We start from the raw sequence: 22,647 nt of genomic DNA on the forward strand, positions 1-22,647 counted from the left end.
AGAATCCCAGGGACAGGGGAGCCTGGTGGGCGGCCGTCTATGGGGTCGCACAGAGTTGGACATGACTGAAGTGACTTAGCAGCAGCAGCAGCAGATCAATTACTAGCTTTAATAAGATCTAAGTGCATCTTCTATTAACAACTCAGATGTTCATGTGCCCAACTACTGAGTGTGGAAACACCATGCAAAATGGTGAACCACCATAGAGTTCAGGTGTCTTGGGTTCAAATTCCAGGCCCACCACTGAGCACTTGCTTGAACTAAGTGAGGTTACTCAGCTCTCTAAGTATTAAGTTTCTCAACTATAAAATGGAGACCATAATAGCATCTATTTCATCAGGTTTCATAGAGGAAAAGCTGAGAAAATGCCAGTTGGGTATGTAACACAGTCTTGATACATGGCTATTATTAGGTGGAAGATGTTCAGAAGATGGGTATCCAGCTTCTTTTCCCAGTATTCTTCCCTTTAAGCTAGCCAGTGGTCCAGAGAGCCATTCTAGGTCTCAACGCTTAAATGAGACAAGCGTTGTCCCCACTTGACAAGTGACCTGTGAGTCCTCTCTGTTGCATCCTACTGATGGTTTCTGACAAATCCCCCAGTATCTGTTTGCATAAGTAAGTTTGAAATGCCCTTTCCATTAACAGAGGAGCTCTGCTATTAACTAATTACACTTTGGCTTTTCCTGTGTTTGCTGCCGTGCCAGGGAGAAGAGGCCAAGTGTGAAGTGGCCTTTGGCACAGTACAGAGGCTTCTGCAGATTAGGATGGGTGGGGGCTGGTGTGGGTGTGGGGGCTGCTGTTTTCTCTCCTTTCCTTTCTACAAACCTGGTTGTTGAGAAAGAAGCCTGCTGAAAAGAGGACCCCTGGAGGAGCTGCTCTGAATTCCCCAAAGGAATTGGAGAAGCTTAGATTTTCAGAAAAATATTGATGTTCAAAAAAAATTAGATGAACTGCTCAAGGTCACCAGGCAAATACCAGGTTTGATTATGGTAGGGTCCTGATGGAAAAAGTGGAGTCTCAGACACTGAGACTGATTCTGATCCTGTGACCAACATTTGCAGGAGTGGTCTGTCCAGTCCCACCTTCTTCTGTGCCTTCCTCCAATTGGTAAAGGAAAGAAAAAAGAAAAAAAAAAAATCTTGGTTTTAGAATGAGTCACTAGTGAGTTCAAATCCAAGCTTTGCCACTTGGGCAAGTTATATAACCTCTGACTCTCAGCTTCCCTACATGTAAAGTAAAAATATCTATTTCAAGGGGACACCCCAGGATTAACTGTGAGAAAGGTGACTCAAAGTAGCTATCAAGTAAATGCTAATAGGTAGACGCTTCCTACTCTCCCCTCTATCCTGAGATCTCTTGTGGCTGTAGACTTTGATGTCACCCAGTGTGAAAATGTTCTTAAGGTGTCACCCCTTTCTGAGGTGTTATCACTTTAGTATGATCCAGTGGATAGCTGAGGGGTGGAGAAGCTTGCCACAACTTGAATGAGATGTAGATATCTCTGATACACTGAAGCGACCCAACAGAAACTCACTTAGTAGGCTCTGAAGAGACCTCTGGGAGACAACTCCTACTGAGTGAAGGAGCTAGAAATTATGAACTTCGCCCAGTAGAAAGCCTTTGGCACAGAAAGGGATAAGAGGTTTTGAGCTGGAGTCAATCAAATCGATCCCTCTCCCAGCTACATGGATAGATGTCTAGGTCCTGGACATAGAAAATAAATAAAATAGAACAGTGCTCCACTTCCAGTTAGGGTGCATAAAATCACAAGGGACTGTTGCTACCATGCTAACAATGAGAACAAGACAGCTAAGTGAAAAATCACAATTGTTTAAAAATCATCGGAGAACTGAAGATACAAAGAAGGGAAAATGAACCAAATTTCAGAAAGCAATGACCCTTTCCTGACAAGAAGAGAGCCTTGACGCTTTCATCATTGGTGAAGACACAGATGAACAGAAATCTGCCATGGACAGGGGTAAGGAGAAACCTGTCAAACTTTTGGTGAACTTATAGCAGTGAACGGGTTGGCACGAAAGATTAGGACCCTGAGGCAGTCCTAATATACCATGCACAGCCCTAACTTAGGGGCAGAGGTATACTGACTTGCCCCAAACACGAGCAGTCTTATGGAACTCCACTTAAGAGCTGCCCTGTGACAGACCGTGAACCTGCACATACCCATTGTCCCATTCTCATTGTTCTCATCTATACCCAGAGTTTAGTATGCTGAGGGCTGGGTTTAGGGCAAGAGGGATGAGATAGATCCTTCTGAGGTACCCAGGGCCTTCCCAAAGTGCAAGGCTGAAGCCAGAGGTTTGAGAAAAATTCTTCCAGGGCACTTGGGGTCTTTATCAAGTGCATTACAGCCATTCTCCAAAATATGTGCACAAGGCATCTGAGTGGAGAGATATCTCTCAAGATGCAGAAAGCTGAGGGTAAAATTGGAACACAAAGAGAATGCTTTCATAGGTATATTTTATATTTCTAAAAGATAAAGAATTTCCTGAGATCTCACCAGTGCCCAGATTCCAAACCCTGATAAAGAGAGTTCTGATTCTTTCCTCACATTGTTTCAAGGCAGTGGTAAAATGAATCAAACTTCAGCTGCAAGCCTTGAATCTAACTTCAGCTGCAATCAAGCCCAGACTCAGTTGAACTACTTAAGGATCCCCAACCCCCAGGGCATGGGCCGATACTGGTCCATACTGTTAGGAATCAGGTCACATAGCAGGAAGTGAGCAGCAGGCAAGAGATAAGCTTCATCTACATTTACAGATGTTCCCCATTGCTCACATCACCGCCTGAGCTCCACTTCCTGTCACATCAACCACCGTATTAGTTTCACAGGTTCCCACATATCGTAATGTAAAAATAATAGAAATAAAGTGCACAATAAATGTGACATGCTTGAATCATCCTGAAATCACCTGCCAGCACACCCTCCAGTTCATGGAAAAATTGTCTTCCGCAAAACCAGTCCCTAGTCCCAAAAAGTTTGGGGACCACTGATTTACTTAATTTCTACTGTTGTTCTATACAAAATATTCCATATATCAAAACATATGAAAGCTGCAAAGAAGCAAGAAAATATTACCCATGTTCAAAAGAGGAAACAGTCAACTGAACCATATTGAGATGGCCCAGGTAGAGATTTTAAAACAACAGTGATAAATATTTCAAAGAAGCCATTGGGGGAAAAAAAATTTGCATGAACAGATTAGCAATTTCAGAAGAGAGGGAAAAAAAACTATAGAAAAAAGACCCAAATGAAACAAAAGAAGTGAAATATATGATATCAAAAGTAGAGTTTATTTAATGGACTTAACATCAAATTTGATATAACAGAGGAATAGATTAGTAAACTTAAACATAAATCAATAGAAATTGCCCAAACAAAAAGAATGAAATAAAAAGAAGAAAGAACTCTGGGATAACAACAAAAGGTATAGAAAACATGTACTTGAACTTCTAGAAGGAAAAGAGAGAGATAAGAGGGTAAATATGTTTTTTATTATTTTTAAAGAAATAACAACCAAGTACTTGCCAAAATAAACCCATAGATACAAGAAGCTCAAAGAACCCAAGTAGGATAAATACAAAGAAAATCACACCTAGCCGTACTTAAATTGCTGAGACTCAAAGAGAAAATTCGTAAAAATAGCCAGAAGAAAAATGATACATTACTTACAAGGAACAACAATGAGAATGAAGCCAGAAAACTGGAACAACTTCTTTATAGTGCTATAAGGAAAAAAGGAAAAAAACTATCAACTTAATATTTCATATCCTGCAAACACAGAGGCAATATACAAACATTTTCAGAGAGAAACAAAAATGGAGACAGTTTGTCTCCAGCAGACCAGTACTACAAGAAATGTCCCCTTCAAAATGCTTTATATATATACAATATATGTGTGTATGTGCAGGTGTATAGCATATATTTGTTTCTACATGTGTATACATGTGTAGAGAAAGAGATCTATCCAAACACTTACATAAAGATACATATATATGTATATATTTTGTATGTATGTATGTGTGTGTGTGTGTATATATAGAGAGAAAGAGACAGACAGAGAGACAGAGAGACAGAGATACTGAGACAAATAGGCAGAGAGTGTATACATATATATATGTAAAAAACTACTGATTTTAGAAAATACAACTGCAATAATGATGATTCATTATGAGGTTTATAGCACAAATAGAAATAAAATATATGAAAACAAAAGCACAAAGGCAAAAGGCAGGTAAATGGATCATTGTTGTGAGGGCCTTACATTATTCATAATGTATGAATGTATTTGAAGGTAGATTGTGATCACTTAAAGATACATATTTTAATTTCTAAAGTGCATATGTTGTAAAAAAAAAATTACACAAAAAGTATAGCTAAAAAGTCAATAGAGAAGACAAGTCAGAAAACTAAAAAATACTTGATTCACCCAAAAGAATACAGAAAGAAAAAAAAGAAACAAAGAACATATGGTGGAAATACCAAAATGGTAGACTGAAACCCACTCATACATTTAATTACATTAAATAAAAATAGATTGAACACACCAACTGTAAGGCATAAATTGCCAGACTGGATAACAAAGTAAGACTTACCTATATGTTATTTTAAAGTAACATATGTTAAATGTAAAGACATAGATAGAATGAAAGGAAGTATAAAAAAGCTCATGTGCTATATTAAAATCAGACCAAGTAGATTTAAGACAAAACGTTTTACCACAGACAAAGAGAGCATCTCATAACGATAAATGGGGTCAATTCATGAGGAACACCTAATAATCCCAAGTGTGTACATACTCAAAACAGGACTTCAAAATTCACAACACAGAAATTGACAGAACTAAAGAGAAAAAAATAGAGAAATACACATTTATAGTTGGAGATTTTAACACTCTTCTCTATTTTTACTGATACAAAAATAGATCAAAAAATCAGTAAGGATGTAACAGTTGGACACCACTTTTAAGCAACTTGACATAATTGACATTTATAAAACACTACTGCCCAAACCTACAAATAGTCCATTAATTTCAGGGGCACCTAAAACATTTGCCATAAAGGCTACAGGCTGGGACGTAAAACAAATCTAAAAAGTCTATCAAAGACTCAGAATTGTATCAAAGTGTCAAAATACAATTCTGTGAATACAATTCTGTGATGACAAAAGAATTAAGTTAGATAGGAATTACAATAAGATAACCCAGAAAATATTGAAATGTTTCAAAATTTCAGTTCAGTCATTCAGTCGTGTCCGACTCTTTGCAACCCCATGAATCACAGCACGCCAGGTCTCCCTGTCCATCACCAACTCCCGGAGTTTACTCAAACTCATGCCCATCGAGTCAGTGATACCATCCAGCCATCTCATCTTCTGTCATCCCCTTCTCCTCCTGCCCCCAATCCCTCCCAGCATCAGGGTCTTTTCCAATGAGTCAACTCTTCGTGTGAGGTGGCCAAAGTATTGGAGTTTCAGCTTTAGCACCAGTCCTTCCAATGAACATCCAGGACTGATCTCCTTTAGGATGGACTGATTGGATCTCCTTACAGTCCAAGGGACTCTCAAGAGTCTTCTCCAACACCGCAGTTCAAAATCATTCAAAATTTAAATACCCACTTTTTATTGAAGACTTCCAATGTTATATTAGTTTCAGGTGTACGATATAGTGATTTGATATTTCTATAGATCACAAAATGATCACCGCAATAAGTCCAATTAGTTTGTTACTATACAAAGTTATTACATTACTCCCTATACATTACAATCCCAAAATCTATAATGGGGAGTTTTTACCTCTTGATGCCCTTTATCTATTTCACTTATTCCCCACCTTCTCCCCTCTTGCAACCACCAGTTTTTTCCCTTTATCTACGAGTTGTTTTTGTCTCGCTATGTTTGTTCATTTATTTTTTTAGATTTCACAAGTAGGTGAAATCATAAAATATGTATCTGTCTCTGTATTATTTCATGGAACATCCACTAGCTCCATCCATGTTATCATAAATGGTAAGATTTCATTCTTTTTATGGATGAGTAATAGTCAATTGTATATATATATGGCTTTATATATTGCATCTTCTTTATCCATTCATCTCTTAGTGGATATTTGGGTCATTTCCATATCTTGGCCATTGAAAATAATGCTGTGATGCATGTTGGGGTGCATGTGTGTGTGTGTTTAGTCACTCAGTCATGTCTGACTCTTTGCAACCCCATGGACTGTAGCCTGCCAGGCTCCTTTGCCTATGGGGCTTCTCCAGGCAAGAATACTGGAGTGGGTTGCCATGCCCTCTTCCAGGGAATCCTCCCAACCCAGGGATCAAACCCAGGTCCCCCGCATTGCTGGCAGATTCTTTATCATCTGAGCCACCAGGGAAGCCCATAAACACTAGAGTGGATATCCTATCTCTTCTCCAGGAGATCTTCCCGACCCAGAAATTGAACCAGGGTCTCCTGGATTGCAGCTGGATTCTTTATTAGGATGCATAAATCTTTTCAACTTATTATTTTCATTTTATCTGGATAAATATTCAGAAGTGAAATTGCTGGATTGTACATGAGTTCTGTTTTAATTCCTTGAGGAAGATCCATACTGTTTTCCACAGTGTTTGTAACAACTGGTACTCCCACTCACAGTGCATGAGGATTCCTTTTTCTTTGCATCCATGCCAACGATAGTTAATTTCTCATGTTTTCAATCATAGCGATTCTGACAGGTGTAAGGTGATATTTCATTGTGGTTTTGATTTGCATTTTTCTGATGGCCAGGGATACTGAGCATGAATTAACATGCCTGTTGGCTATCTACATGTCTTCTTTGGAAAAAAATGTCTACTCGGGCCCTCTGCTCACTTTTTTAATCAGATTTTCTATATTGAATTGTATGGATTCTTTATCTATTTTGGATATTAGCCCTTTGTTTGATATATCATTTGCAAACATCTCCCATTCAGTAGGTTACCTTTTCATTTCCTTCTCTGTGCAAAAGTTTTTTTTTTACTTTGATGTAGTCTCATTTGTTTAATTTTTGGTCTTCTTACCCTGGCCTTAGGAGACAGATCCACAAAGAAATATTGCTAAGACCAGTATTGAAGAGCTTACTGCCTGTTTTTCTCTAGGAGTTTAATGGCTTCCGGTCTTACATTTAAGTCTTCAAACCACTTTATTTCTGTACATGTAGTGAGACAGTGGGCTAATATTATGCTGCATGTAGCTGTCCTGAAGCTACATTTACTGAAAACTATCTTTTCCCCATTATGTATTCTTGCCTCCTTTGTTGTAAACTAATTGACCGTGTAAATTTGGGTTTACTTCCAGGTTCTCCATTCTATTCCATGGATCTATGTGTCTGTTTTTGTGCCAGCACCATACTTTTTTGATTATTATAGCTTTATAGTATGGATTGAAATCAGGGAGCGGGATGTCTCCAGCTTTATCTCTTTCCCAAAATTGCTTTGACTATTTGGGGTGTTTTGTCATTTTATATAATTTTTAGGATTATTTGTTCTAGATCTAAGAAAAATGCTATGGGTATTTTTATACAGATTGCACTGTAGATTCAATATACAGTGCAATCTGTAAATTGCTTTGGATAGTGTGGATATTTTAACTATTAATTCTTCCAACCCAAAAGCATGGTGTATCTTTTCACTTATTTGTGTTGTCTTCAATTTCTTTCATCAATGTCTTATAGTTTTCAGAGTACAGGTCTTTCACCTCCTTAGTTAGATTTATTCCCAGTTTGTAAATTCTTTGTGATACAATTGTAAGTAGAATTGTTTTCTTAATTTCTCTTTCTGATAGTTTAGTGTATAGAAGTGCAACAGATTTCTGCATATTAATTTTATATACTGCAGCTTTACTGAATTTCTCTATTAGTTCTAATAGTTTTTTGGTGGCTTCTCTAGGTTTTCTGTATGTATTAATAGTATCATATCACCTGCAAATAAGGAGAGTTTTAGTTCTTCTCTTCCAACTTGGATGCCTCTTTTTCGCCTTGTCTGATTCCTGTGACTAGGACTTATCAATATTATGTTAAGCAAAAGCACTAAGAGTGGGCATCCTTGTCTTGTTCCTGATCTTAGAGGAAAGTTTTCTGATTTTCAACATTGACTGATGTTAACTATAGGTTGGTCATATATGGCCTTTACATTTATGTTGAGTTATATTTCTTCAGTACCCATTTTGTTGAAAATTTTTTTATCATAAATAGATGTTGAATTCTGTCAAAAGCTTTTTCTGCATCTATTGAGACAATCATATGATTTTTATTCATTTTGTTAATGTGGTATATCACATTGATTGATTGACAGATATAGAACCATCCTTGCATTTTTGCAATAAATCTTGATATATGATCGTTTTAACATATTGTTGAATTAGGGTTGCTAATATTTTGTTGAGGATTTTTGCATCTATGTTCCTCAGGGCTATTGGTCTGTAATTTTTTTTTCAGTTTTTGACTAATTTTGGTAACAGGATAATACTGGCCTTGTAGAATGAGTTTAGAAGCACTTCCTCCTCTAATTTTTTGAAAAATTTTGAGAAGGCTAGACATTAACTCTTCTTTATATGTTTGGTAGAACTCACCCATGAAATCATCTGGTCCTGAACTTTTTCTTGTTGTGAAATTTTGATTACTGATTCAATTTCATTACTAGGATTGGTCTGTTTGTATTTTCTATTTCTTCTTGACTCAGTCTTAAAAGATTACATGCTTCTAGGAACTTACCCATTTCTTCTAGTTTCTCCAATTTGTAGGCATATACTTGTTCATAGTAGTCTCTAATGATTCTTTGTGTTTCTGTGATGTCAACTGTAACTTTTCCTTTCTTATTTCTAATTTATTTGGGCCCTTTTTTTTTCTTGATGAGTCTGACTAAAGGGTTATTAAGTTTGTTCATCTTTTCATAAAACTAGCTCTTAGCCTCATTGATCTTTTCTATTTTTTTTTTAGTCTACTTCATTTATTTCTACTCTGATCTTTACTACTTTTTTCCTTCTACTAACTTTGGTTCTCCATTTGTTCTTCCTTCCCTAATCAACTTTCCTAATCAATCTTCCTTCCTTTCCAACTTTTAGGTGTAAAGTTAAGTTGTTTACTTGAGTTTTTTTTTACATTGTTTCTTTAGGTCAGTCTGTATCACTATGAACTTCATTCTTAGAATTGTGTTTTGCTGCATCTCAGGTTTTGAAAAGTTGTGTTTCCATTTTCATTTGTTTTAAGGAATTTTTTTTTTCTGTTTTGATTTCTTCATTGACCCATTGGTTGTTTTGTAACATGTTGTTTAGTCATTGCATGTTTGTGCTTTTTACAGAGTTCTTCTTGTAACTGATTTCCAGTTTCATACTCCTATGGTCAGAAAAGATGCTTGATATGGTTTTAATTTTCTTAAATTCATTTAGACTTATTTTGTGGCCTAACATGTGATCTGGAGAATGTTCCATGTGCACTTGAAAAGAATGTTTATTCTGCAGTTTTTAGATAGAATATTCTGTATATATCTACTAAGTTCATCTAATCTAATGTGTCATTTAAAGCCAATGTTTCCATTTTTATATTCTGGCTAGATAATCTATGCATTCATGTACATACTCAGTCATAACCAACTCTTCGTGACCTATGAAATTTAGCCCACCAGGTTCCTCTGTCCATGGGATTTTCCACACAAGAATACTGGAGTGGGCTGCCATTTCCTCCTCCAGGGGAACTTCCTGACCCAGGGATCAAACACGCATCTCCTGTGTCTCCTACATTGCAGGCAGATTCTTTACTGCTGAGCCACTGGGAAGGCCCATTTATGTGAGGGGGGTATTAAAGTTGCCTACTACTGTTGTATTTCTGTCAACTTCTCCCTTTATGTCTGTTAATATTTGCTTTATATATTTAGATGCTTCTATGTTGGGTGCATAAATGTTTACAAATGTTATGTCTGCTTCTTGCATTGACCTCTTTATCATTATATAATGCCCTTCTTTTTCTCTTGGTACAGTCTTTGTTTTAAAATCTGTTTACTCCTCAATTCCAGAAAAATAAATGACCCAATCAAAAAATGGGCCAAAGAGCTAAACAGACATTTCTCCAAAGAAGACATACAGATGGCTAACAAACACATGAAAAGATGCTCAACATCACTCATTATCAGAGAAGTGCAAATCAAAACCTCAATGAGGTACCATTACACACCAGTCAGAATGGCTGCTATCCACAAGTCTATAAGCAATAAATGCTGGAGAGGGTGTGGAGAAAAGGGAACCCTCATACACTGTTGGTGGGAATGCAAATTAGTACAGCCACTATGGAAAACAGTGTGGAGATTCCTTAAAAAGCTGGAAATAGAACTGCCATATGACCCAGCAATCCCACTTCTGGGCATACACACCGAGGAAACCAGATCTGAAAGAGACATATGCACCCCAATGTTCATCGCAGCACTGTTTATAGTAGCCAGGACATGGAAGCAACCTAGATGCCCATCAGCAGATGAATGGATAAGGAAGCTGTGGTACATATACACCATGGAATATTACTCAGCCATTAAAAGGAATTCATTTGAATCAGTTCTAATGAGATGGATGAAACTGGAGCCCATTATACAAAGTGAAGTAAGCCAGAAAGATAAAGACCAATATAGTATACTAACGCATATATATGGAATTTTAAAAGATGGTAATGATAACCCTATATGCAAAACAGAAAAAGAGACACAGATATACAGAACAGACTTTTAGACTCTGTGGGAGAAGGCGAGGGTGGGATGTTCAGAGAGAACAGCATTGAAACAAGTATACTATCAAGGGTGAAACAGATCACCAGCCCAGGTTGGATGCATGAGACAAGTGCTCAGGGCTGATGCACTGGGAAGACCCAGAGGGATGGGATGGGGAGGGAGGTGGGAGCGGGGATCAGGATGGGGAACACATGTAAATCCATGGCTGATTCATGTCAATGTGTGGCAAAAACCACTACAACATTTTGAAGTAATCAGCCTCCAACTAATAAAAATAAATGGAAAAATAAATAAATAAAATCTGTTTACTCTAATACGAGTACTAGAATAATAAGAAAGCTTCATCCCAGCTTTCTTTTTGTTTCTATTTGCATGGGATAGCTTTTTCCATCCTTCAATTTCAGTCTATGTGTGTCTTTACATCTGAAGTGAGTCTCCTGCATGCAGCATATATATGGGCCTAATATTTTTTTAATCCATTCAACCACCATGTCTTTTGAGTGCAGTATTTAGTTTGTTTACATTTAAAGTGATTATTGGTAAGTATGTACTTAATGCCATTTAAAAAAAATTGTTTTCTGATGTTCTGTAGTTCCTATCTGATCCTTTCTTCTTTTCTTGGTCTCTTCCCTTGTGGTTTGATAATTTTCTTCCGTGTTAGGTGTGGGTTTCTTTCTCTTTGCTTTTTGTGTATGTACTGTAGGTTTGTGTTTACCATGCGTTTCATATATATGACATGTATGATATAGATATAGTTATATTTAATTTTGAATGCACTCTAAAAGCACTACATTTTTACTACACATACACACACACTTCAAGTTTTTGATATCACATTTTACTTCTTTTTATTTCATAGATTTCTTAACTATTTATTGTAATTATAGCTGATTTTACTAGTTTTTTCTTTTGTCCTTTATACTACTTTTAAAAGGTTTGATTCATTATTCTGTTTATTTGCCTTTACCAGTGAGATATTTTTCTTTCTTTCTTTCTTTTTTTCTTATTTCTAGTTGTAGTCTTTTCTGCTTAAAGAAGACCTTTTAACATTTCTTATAATGCCAGTTAAGTGGTAATAAATTCAACTTTTATTTGCCTGGGAAACTGTTTATATCCTCTTCAGTTTGAATCATAACTTTGCCAGATAGAGTATTCTTGGTGGTAAGCTTTTTTCCTTTCAGCAATTCAAATATATCCTGCCACTTCCTTTTAACATGCAGTAGTTTTGTTGAAAAATCAGCTAGTAGTATTATGGGAGTTTCCTTGTATGTGACTATTTTTTTTTTATATTGCCTTTAAAATTCTCTCATTATCTTCAACTTTTAGCATTTTATGATTTTCTTGGTGTGGATCTCTTTGGGTTCATTTTGTTGGGAACGCTCTGTGATTCTTGGACCTAAATACTATTTCTTTCTCCAAGTTAGGTAAGTTTTTAGTCATTATTTCTTCAAATAAGTTTTCTACCCCCTCTTTCTTTTTTCCCTGTGTAAGACCCCTATAATGCAAATGCTGGCATACTTGATGATACCCCAGAGGCCCCTTAAACTGTCCTTTTTTTTTTTTAATTCTTTCTTCTTTTTGCTTTTCTGATTGGGTGCTCTCCACTATTCTGCCTTCCATATCACTGATCCATTCTCCTCTATCATCTAATCTGCTGTTGATTCCCTCTAGCGTATTTTTCATTTTAGTTACTGCATTCTCCAGCTCTGATTGGTTCTTTCTTATATTTCCTAACTTCAACCAAATTCAGTGAGCATCTTTATGATTATTACACTTTGACCTCTTTATTAAGGTAAACTATTTACCTTAGTTTCATTGGGTTTATATCTGGGGTTTCATTTTGTTTTTTTCTTGGAACATGTTCCTCTGTCTTCTCATTTTGTTTAACTCTGTGACTGCATGTGCCAAGTGAATTTGGCAGGCCAACTAGAGCTGGAGCAGATAGGGGCCATGGGGTCCTCAGGGTTCATTGCAATAGGGTTGCCCTGGCTGGACAACTGGAGATAGAGCAGGAATGGGCCAGAGGATCCTAGTGTACACCACTCTAGTGTTGCTCTGGTAGAAGAGCTAGAGTTAGTGTAGGCCAGGGGCATGCTGAGGTACCTTTGACAGTCTGACTGTATTCCTACCTATGCAATCAATGTGGAGGGGAAATGAAAAAAAAAAAAAAAATGCTGCTCTCCAGTGCCTGGAAAGAGTTCCAGCAGTTCCCCATTCATTTGGCAGATGCTCTACAGTTAGTAAATGGGTTTTCTTCATGCAGTATAGATGCCTTTTAAAACCACTGTTTTTCCCTCTGTGCTCCAGAGAGGATGAGTCCACATGCAGACTCTCCTCAGTGATATCCCTCTCTCTGTGGGTTGCCAAGACCATGTCTCCACCTCTCCTATATGGTCCCTCTATTGTTTCTTGTGCAGAAGGTAATATCAATCAGCCCCCAGTTCTTTAAGAGAAATTGCTCTATATATATATGAAATTCAGGATGTCTGTGGGAGGAAGTGATCTCAGGTTCTTCCCATCCTGCTATCCACTTCTAAACAACCTATAACTCAAAAAAGAAATCATAAGAAAAATTAGAAAATGCCTCTAACTAAATACTGAAGAAAACACAACATAACAAAATTTGTGGGATGCAGGTAAAGCTGAGCGTAGAGGAAACTTTAGAAATTTAAATGCTTATAGTAGGAAAAAAAGGAGTAAATCAAAGACTTAAATTTCTACCTTAAGAAGCAAGAAAAAGAGCAAATTAAAACCAAGTCAAGTAGAAGACAGCAAATAATAGCATAAATAAATAGAAAATGGGCAAACAAATTTTAAAAATTAGAAGTTGGATATTTGAAAAATTAATGAAGCTCATAAATTCTTAACAAAACTGGCCAAGAAAGAAAACACAAAATACCAAAGAGTAAAAGAGGAGACATCATTTAAATATTTAAAAAATAATAAGAGGATGCTATGAACAAATGGATGGCAAATTAAATAACAATAACTTACATAAAATTGGAAATTTTATTTGAAAAATAAAACTTACCAGAACTGAAATAAGAAGAAATAGAAAATCTAAATGATCCTGTATTTATTTAAAAAAAATTAAACTCATAATAACATACCTACTGGCTTCCTTAATGGCTCAGTGGTAAAGATTCTACCTGCCAGTGCATGAGGTGTGGGTTTGATCCCTGAGAAGAAAATGGAAACCCACTCCAGTATTCTTGTCTGAGAAACCACATGGACAGAAGGGCCTGGTGTTATAGAGCCATGGGGTTGCAAAAGAATCCATCACAACTTAGCAACTAAACAACAACAACAACAACATACCTACTAACAAAGAAACCTCCAGGCTCAGATGACTTCACCAATTAATTATGTAAACATTTAAGGAAGAATTAGTGCCAATCTTATACAAGTGCTTTCAGAAATTAGAGGAGGAGACACACCCCAAATTGTCACATGAGGCTCATAAAGCTCTAATATCAATATCTTACAAAGATAGTACCAAAAAACACAAACATCCTTCATGAACATAAAATACAAAAATCCTTAAGCAAATATCAGCATAACAAGTTTAGCTGCATATATACATATAGGAATATAGGAAGAGAAGGGAACTTGCTTAATCTAATAAAGGGAATCTCAAGAAACCTACTGTTATGTCATATTTATATCCATTCTTACCACTTATATTCAGTATTATACTAGAAGTCCTAGCCAGTGCAATAAGGCAAGAAAAAAATGCAACACAAGAATATTGTTAAAACCATTGTTATTTGTATATAATATGATTGCATAGGTAGAAAATCTTATGGAACCACAGAGTTAGTGTAACTAATACATGAATTTAGGAAGGTCATAGGATATAAGGCCAATGTACAAAGAGCAATTTAATTCCTATATAGTATTAATGAATAATTGGGAAATAATTTTAAAATTCCATTTATAATATCAAAAGCATTATATATCAAAAAATATATATCAAAAGCACATAATGTCAAAATATTGATAAACAAAACTATTTAAAAATATGCAAGGCACAAAATTTTTGCAGAAAGAAGTTAGAGAGATTAATAAATGGAGAGATACCATGCCCATAAATTGAGAGACAAAATATTGTTAAACATCCACTCTGTCTAAAAGTATCTATAGATTCAACACCATCCCAATAAAAATTTTGGTCAACTTTTTTGAAAAATTCACAAGTTATATCTAAAAGTTATATGGCTATAGAAAATCCAAAATATTTGAAAAAGAATAACAAATTTGGAGGATATTTATACTACATTATTTCAAGCCTTATCATAAAGTCATAATTTGATATTAATGCAAAAATAGGCAAAGAGATCGATAGAACATGGTAGAGAATCCACTGAAAGTGGACTCTGACTCTTTGTGACTCCATGGACTATACAGTCCATGGAATTCTTCAGGCCAGAATACTGGAGTGGGCAGCCTTTCCCTTCTCCAGGGGATCTTCCAGACCCAGGGACTGAACCCAGGTCTCCTGCATTGCAGGTGGATTCTTTACCAGCTGAGCCACAAGGGAAGCCCAAGAATACTGGTGTGGGTAGCTTATCCTTTCACCAGTGGATCTTCCTGACCCAGTAATCAAACCGGGGTCTCCTGCATTGCAGGTCAGTTCTTTACCAACTGAGCTAAGAGATATACATACATATGTATGTGTATATATGATCAATTGATTTAAACTTTTATTACAAAGAAAAGGCTTTCTAACATATGGCACTAAGTCAGATTGATACCTGTGTTAAAAATAAAGTGAACTATACCTATCTCAATCTTTATACAATAATTGATTCAAGAAAGATGGATCATAGGCCTAAATGTAAAAAATATAAGTATATAGCTTCTGGAAGAAAACAGAATATCTTTGCAACCTTGAGATAGGCATAGATCTTTTAGGATGGCTTCAAAAAGCATTAACCAATAGAAAATAAACTCATGTATTAGAATTAGTCTGGGGAGGAGTTCCCTGATGGTACAGTGGTTAAGACTCCACACTTTCAATGCTGAGGGTGTGGGTTCAATCCCTGGATGGGGAAATAAGATCCCACAAGGTGCATGACATAGGTGAAGAAAAAGAAAAGGAAAGAAATAAAGAATTAGTCTGGGGAAGATTTTATTTTCAAAAAAGGGCTACAGCACTGGAGTGAGCTGCCATTTCCTTCTCCAGGGAATCTTCGCCACCCAGGGATCGAGCACCTGTCTTCTGCACAGGCAGGCAGATTCTTTACCACTGAGCTACCTGGTAGCCCAGAGTAAAGTAGAAGTGATGCCATATGACTTCTGAAACTAGGTCAGAAAAGGAAAACAGCTGCTGTCTAATTCTCTCTCTCTCTTTCTGGGGGTGCTGCCATCCTTAGGACCCAGCCACATGGAGAGGTCATAGTATTTATTCCTAATAACAGCCCTATCTAAGATCTAAGCTGACAGTTCAGTTCAGTCACTAAGTCATGTCTGACTCTTTGTGACCCCATGGACTGCAGCACGCCAGGCTTCTCTGTTCATCACCAACACCCAGAACTGGTTCAAACTCATGTCCATTGAGTCGGTGAAGCCATCCAACCATCTCATCCTCTGTACCCTTCTCCTGCCTTCAATCTTTCCCAGTATCAGGGTCTTTTCCAATAAGTCAGTTCTTCACATCAGGTGGCCAAAGTATTGGAGTTTCAACTTCAGCATCAGTCCTTTCAATGAGTATTTAGGACTGATTTCCTTTAGGATTGACTGGTTGGATCTCCTTGCAGTTCAATGGACACTCAAGAGTCCTCTCCAACACCACAGTTCAAAAGTACCAGTTCTTCGGTGCTTTTGAATGCTGCAATACATGGGGTCACAAAGAGTTGGATACAACTGAGCAACTAAACTGAACTGAACTGAACTGTCAGCTTAGATCTTAGATGGGGCTGTTAGCATGAATAAATACTATGACCTCTCTATGTGGCTAGGTTCTAAAGGTAAAAGCACCCCCAAAAAGAGAGAGAGAGAGAGAGTCAAATGGCAGCTGTTTCCCTTTTCTGAATGACCAGATATGTGAGTGATCAAGACTTCTGATGACTTCAGCCTCAGTCTTTAAGCCACCTCAGCTGACATCTAACGGGGCAGAGACAAGCTATCTCTACTGAGTTCTACCAAAATTATACATGTATGAACAAAATAAACACCATCATTAAGTTGAAAAAACTGGAGAATAGCTTGGTGGTGGTGCTAAGTTGCTAAGTCATTCCTGACTCTTGCAACACCATGGACTGCAGCCCACCAGGCTCCTGTGTTCATGAGATTTCCCAGGCAAGAATATTGGAGTGGGCTGTCATTTCCTTCTCCATGAAGGATAGTTTATTATGTAGTAATAGTATCTGCAGCATTATGAAAATAAGAATAATTCTGTGCATCAGAAAACACCATCAAGAAAATAAATAGGTTATCCACAGGCTGAGGAAAAGTATTTACAATACCCATATCTGACAGAGGATGTGTATCCATTATACACAAAGAATACCTACAAATCAAGCTTTTAAAAAAATAACAGCACTATTTTTTTAATAAGCAAAATGCATCACACAAAATAAGATATGGCAAATTAAACATGAAAAGCTGTTCAACATCATCTTTAAGTGCAAATTAAAACCATAATTTCACACCTACTAGCACAATTAAAGTGAAAAGCACTAGCAATGCCAAATATTAGAGACAGTGTGGAGCAGTATTTGGCACATGTATAAAATAGCACAATCACTTTGGAGACCTATTTGACTATTTCTTATATTGTTAAACACACATCTATCCTATGATGTAGCTTTTCACTGCTAGGTATTTACACACAAGAAATAAAAACATGATTCCACAAAAAGACTTATACAAGAATGTGAATGGCAGCTTTATTCATAATGGTTAAAAACTGGAAATAGCCCAAATATCCATCTCTAGGAGAATAGAAGAATAAATTGTGGCACATCCATACAATGGAATACAGCCTAACAGTATAAAGAATGAACAAAATTTATATACATGCAACACCATGGGTGAATCTTGAAACCATTCTTTTAAGATGAAGAAGCCAGACACAAAGAGTACATATTTATTATTCCATTTATATGAAGTTAAAACCAAAAGTGAGATGATAAAAATTAGAAAGTGGTTTCCTCTGGGGACAAGAAAATTGATTCTCAAGGGATACAAGAGCAATTTCTGAGATGTTCTATATCTTTGTTGATTACATATGCATGTACAATTGTCAATAATCTTTGAAATGAATACTAAAGACCTGTGTACTTTATTGAATATAAATTATAGTCAATCAAAAATTAGAAAGACATGGGTCGCTAAACTCTGTAACACACTAGTGCCTCAAGCAATCTCTAACAATGCCTCTGAAGAAGAGAAAGGCACTCCCCTGTCTAACTCTTCCCCACTCCCAAACTCTTTCACAGATCACTATCTTTCAATACAGCAGTATATTGGAGCACAGAGGCGCTGAGCAGGCCCTGGGAAGAGTAGCAAGATATAACAATGAGCAGGGTCCATCAGCAGGTTCTAATTTGTTTATGTACAATACCTCTTAGAGTGTCCCAGGAGTACTAGTGTTAAGTAGGAAATTTTTCAGGAAGACCCAAGGTCATGGGTTATACAGGTAGGAATAATGAGCCAATCACACCCACAGGCTGGTGGGTCAGGCTACATCAGAGAGCTGAAAATCCTCTTTCACTTCACTTCACTTCCTCTTTCATCCCTTGTCTTAGTATGCTTCGTAAGCCACTTTCTCCCACCTCATTTCCACCCAACTGAGTTCTAAATTTCATTTCTGCAAGGTCTTGCAAATATACTACTGTTATTTTTCAAATATGTATTTCCCAAAGTACATATAGACACTGATTGTGGCCACACAAACTGTAGCCCGCCAGGCTCCTCTGTCCATGGAATTCTCCGAGCAAGAATACTGGAGTGGGTTGCCAGTTTCTCCTCCAGGGAATCTTCTTGACTCAGGGATTGATCCCCAGTCTCCTGCATTGCAGGCAGATTCTTTACCACTGAGTCACCAGGGAAGCCCTTATTCAAACATAAACTCGCCTAAAGGTATTACTGAGTTCACTATATCTTCTCAAACAGTAAATGCCAAAAATGGAACATTGATTGAAGTCAATTATTTTTAACAAATAGCTTTGAACATTTCTTATACCTGAACTGATCCTTAGCGAGACCTGGATTCAAATTCTGGATTGGCAATTTCCTAGTTGTATGACCTTGGGAAAGTTACTTCATTTTTCTGGCTTTCTGTTTCTCATCTGAAGAGACAGGAATAATGATAGGGTCATCAGGGAATCAATAATGATATTGAAGTTTTAACATAGTACATGACACTTAGTAGGTGCTCAGTAAATATTAGCATTATTCAATAGAAACTGTAAGGTATACTGAAAAAAAAAAAATGTCTAGGTCTTAGAGAAACTTTTCTTCTAGCCAGGAAGAAGATGCCCAAGAGGGAAATGTTTAACCCACCATTAGTACAACCCAAATTACAGCAAAGTGACAAATGAACAGTGATGTTGGGCTAATCATGGCTTCTACTCCATGGAGAAATGGAGTGGCACAGACAATGGAGAAATGACCCAGGAAACCGTCTAGTAAACAGGGAGCTTAGAGTGTTGAGCTAAGAATGATCTCTTCTCTCAGGACTAGCAAATGAGTTAAATCCAACAAAGAGGACCTTATGGGTGGGAGAAGAAAAGGCCTTTCTGGTGTGTCTGCCTCTATCCATTCAATTCCTGTCACCTAAGTCAGGCCTTCAGGGTCTTGCCTTGAGACTGTAGAGGAAGCTACCTCATCCATCACCCCACTTCAGGCAATCCTTTGCCATTCTGTTCTAAGCAGCACCCCCAGAGATGTCTTTCCAATGCACAGCATCAACATGCTCTTTCATGCCCAAGTCCTTCAGTGCTGCCCTTCAACACTGGGCTCACACTCTTCAACCCCACGGTAAAGTAGATTGTCTAAATGCTGCTGATCCTTGAAGGCCCACCTCAATTCCTACTGCTTCCAGGAAGCTTCTCCTCATGGATTCTTGGATGAAGTAAAAGTGCTTACTCACCAGAGAATCTCAAAAATAACTCAAGCGCATGCCCATAAATCTTCATTGGTTCCTTCTCACTTTTATTGAATTTTTAAAAAACACCTCAGACTGGCACTCGATACAGTCCACACATAAGCCCAACCCAAATTTCCATCCCACTATTCCACCACCCCTGGGCTAATCTCCAGTCAGTCCCAAGAACTGCTGAACTCATGAATTCATGTTTCTCTACCTGGTATTCCTGTCATCTGACTATCAAAATGGGACTCATCCTTTGTTATTTCAAATGTTATATTAATTCTAATGCTTTCTCTGATTTTTACCCTCCTTCCAAGCTCCTTAGTACCTTGGTTATTCCCCTGGGGCTCAAAATCTTGCATTTCAGTTAAAGATGCACTTTGGGAGCATAAGACCATTGAGAACAGATACTTCTTTGTGCATTGTGATCCCTGGATCAGCACTGTCCATGTATATCATGAGGCTTAGAAATTGGGCAAGGGACACCGGAAGATCCAGGTCTTGATGGTTGTATAAGACATGCCAGCACTGAATGAGAAGTCAGACAAAATGGCAGCTAGAGTCCCTTCTAGTTTTAATCTTCCAGGAGCCTGAAGGCTCTAGGAGATTCCCTGACCTCTGCTTTTTCTGAATTCCTTTGGCCACCAGTCATTCAATGCAGCATGTAATTGATTGGTTTTGGTATTATTGTTTATACCTAATTTTTTGCAAAGATAATATATTCTTATGGTTCAAAATAATGTTTTATAATCAAAAAGTACAAAGAACGTCTTAACCCCCACTTTTGTCACATGACTGATCATTAAGCAATTTTATTAGTTTTTTGCATCCTTCCAGATTTTCTTTATGCAAATGTAAATATATGTTCTTCTATTTTATAACACAAACAGGAGCTTGCATTTAGGTGTTTTGACAATTGATTTGGGAGTTAAATTTGCCTTGCCAGCTGCAGCAAAATTGCCGTAGGAGGTGTGTGCCTTAAAGTTCCTCCAAGCCCCACTATGCCCAGCTCAAGCCTGAGCATACACAAATGCTTAAATAAGTGCTTCTTGGTTGACTGCCCTTCCACAACTTTCTCTGCCCTGGAACTAAGAGCACGTGCCACATCTACAGCTCAACATATGAAGAGAGGCCCTGCATTCTCACTTCCTCTGACACATTTTTAGAGCATGGTCTGAGCCCCAGGGGGCTCAGTGCAAGTTTCATCCTGTGGTATGCCAAGCCTCTTGCCATCTTGCAATCTGGTAGAAGAGAAAGCACAATGGACTGGGAGTCAGAGACTTGGAGTCAGCTGCAGCTGCATCCCCAAGTGGCTGTACAACTCTGGACAAGCCCTCTGTCCTCTCCAGGTCTCACTCTTCAAAGGGCCTCCCAGCACCAGGGCAGTCCTTGGCCAGCGTGTTCCAGCTTTGGCTCTGCAGATGTCTTCTGCTGTGAATGTGAAGGCATGAATACACCCAGGAGTTCATGGGAAGCACCTGGGGCACTTCCTCCTGGACCTTGGTCTGCTGGTTCGGGCCATGACGACACAGCCCTTCTTCCTACAGTCACAAGACAGTGCGTGAGCATCTCAAGGTGACAGTTTCCTCCCCAGGACCACAGGCAGCTGTCTACACAAAGCAGAACTTCTGATAAGACAAGAATGGCCTATGTAAGGGCTGCATGGTTGTCCATATACAGGACTCCGAGAAACCTTGGGGCACATCTGGGGAGGTCAGACTACCCATCCATGCAGGTTTCAAGGCCAGCACCCTTCTCACCCATACCCTCTGAGCAGGTGGCACCAGAATGGGGAACTGAGCGGTTCCCAAGAGCCTAGCTGGGGAATTCCTCTTGATTTCTCTCTGCTCCGCTGCCCTCCCCGCCTGCCTCCATCTGCCTTTAGGGACAGGAGAGAGCTGACTTGGAAGGGACCTCCAAGGCCATCTGGTCCACCCTCTCAATCTACAGATTCAGAAACTGAGTCCAGAGAGAAGTCACTCACACAGAGCTCACAGCTGCCTGAAGGGGAACAGTCATCAATGATAAGCCACCCAACCCATCTCAGGAAAGCCAGTCGGGGCTCTCTCCCACCTTCCGGAGGCCTGGTCCACACATCCACAGTGAGGCAGGTGTCACATCAAGGCTCTGCTCTTGGGGTGCAGGGTGGGAAACTGTCTCAGAAGGTGCAGCCAGGCAGACACGCCCCAAGGCTTCCTGTTCTGGCGGGAACCCCGGTTGGTTGATTCGGTTCTCTGCACCAGTGGCAAAGGCCAGCTACCTGCCTGCCTGCCTCTGAGGGCACAATGTTGGATACAAACTTATCAAAACTGTCATGAGCAGAACAAGAGGGAGCAGAGTGAAGTAACAATGTTGTCTTAAAGCGGACCAGCACTCAGACTAAAACTAAGAGTCAGGCTTCAACTCAGATCAGAAAGCTAGTAGGCCTGTTCCCTCCAGGGCTGGAGACCCTCAGGGCTTCTGGAATTTTCTCCTTTTACTGAGTTACCCCCATTTCTCTCTGCCTGACTAAAATCCTGACTCCTTCAAAAAGCAGCTCAGGGCTTCCACTTCCTTGAAGCCTATCCTGACTGTAGTCCCCCATCCCAACTCCTCCCCCACCACACACACACACACACACACACACACACACACACACTCAAAGTCTCCACCCTCTGAATTGAGCACCCATGACTTGTCCTGGGCTGCTCTTTAGAATGTTCATCCATCAGCAATCATCTGACCAAAGGTTCCAAGCATCCTCCACAGCTCCTAGCCCCACAGAACACACAAAAGGTGCACAGTAGTGACTTTCTGGTCAA

The 22,647-nt window shown here is 38.5% G+C and overlaps 1 long non-coding RNA gene across 1 annotated transcript; it reads right to left on the reverse strand.

The window, feature by feature from the left end:
• Positions 1 to 17,614: 17,614 nt before the first annotated feature.
• LOC139039006 (uncharacterized) lies at positions 17,615 to 22,179 on the reverse strand. The gene is made up of 2 exons (XR_011492110.1): positions 21,920 to 22,179; positions 17,615 to 21,387 (listed from the first exon to the last, which is right to left on the reverse strand). It is a non-coding gene; the product is annotated as an uncharacterized lncRNA (long non-coding RNA).
• Between the last annotated feature and the right edge of the window lie 468 nt (positions 22,180 to 22,647).

Source organism: Odocoileus virginianus, chromosome 2 (assembly GCF_023699985.2).
Source record: "Odocoileus virginianus isolate 20LAN1187 ecotype Illinois chromosome 2, Ovbor_1.2, whole genome shotgun sequence".
Taxonomy (NCBI): Eukaryota; Metazoa; Chordata; class Mammalia; order Artiodactyla; family Cervidae; genus Odocoileus; species Odocoileus virginianus.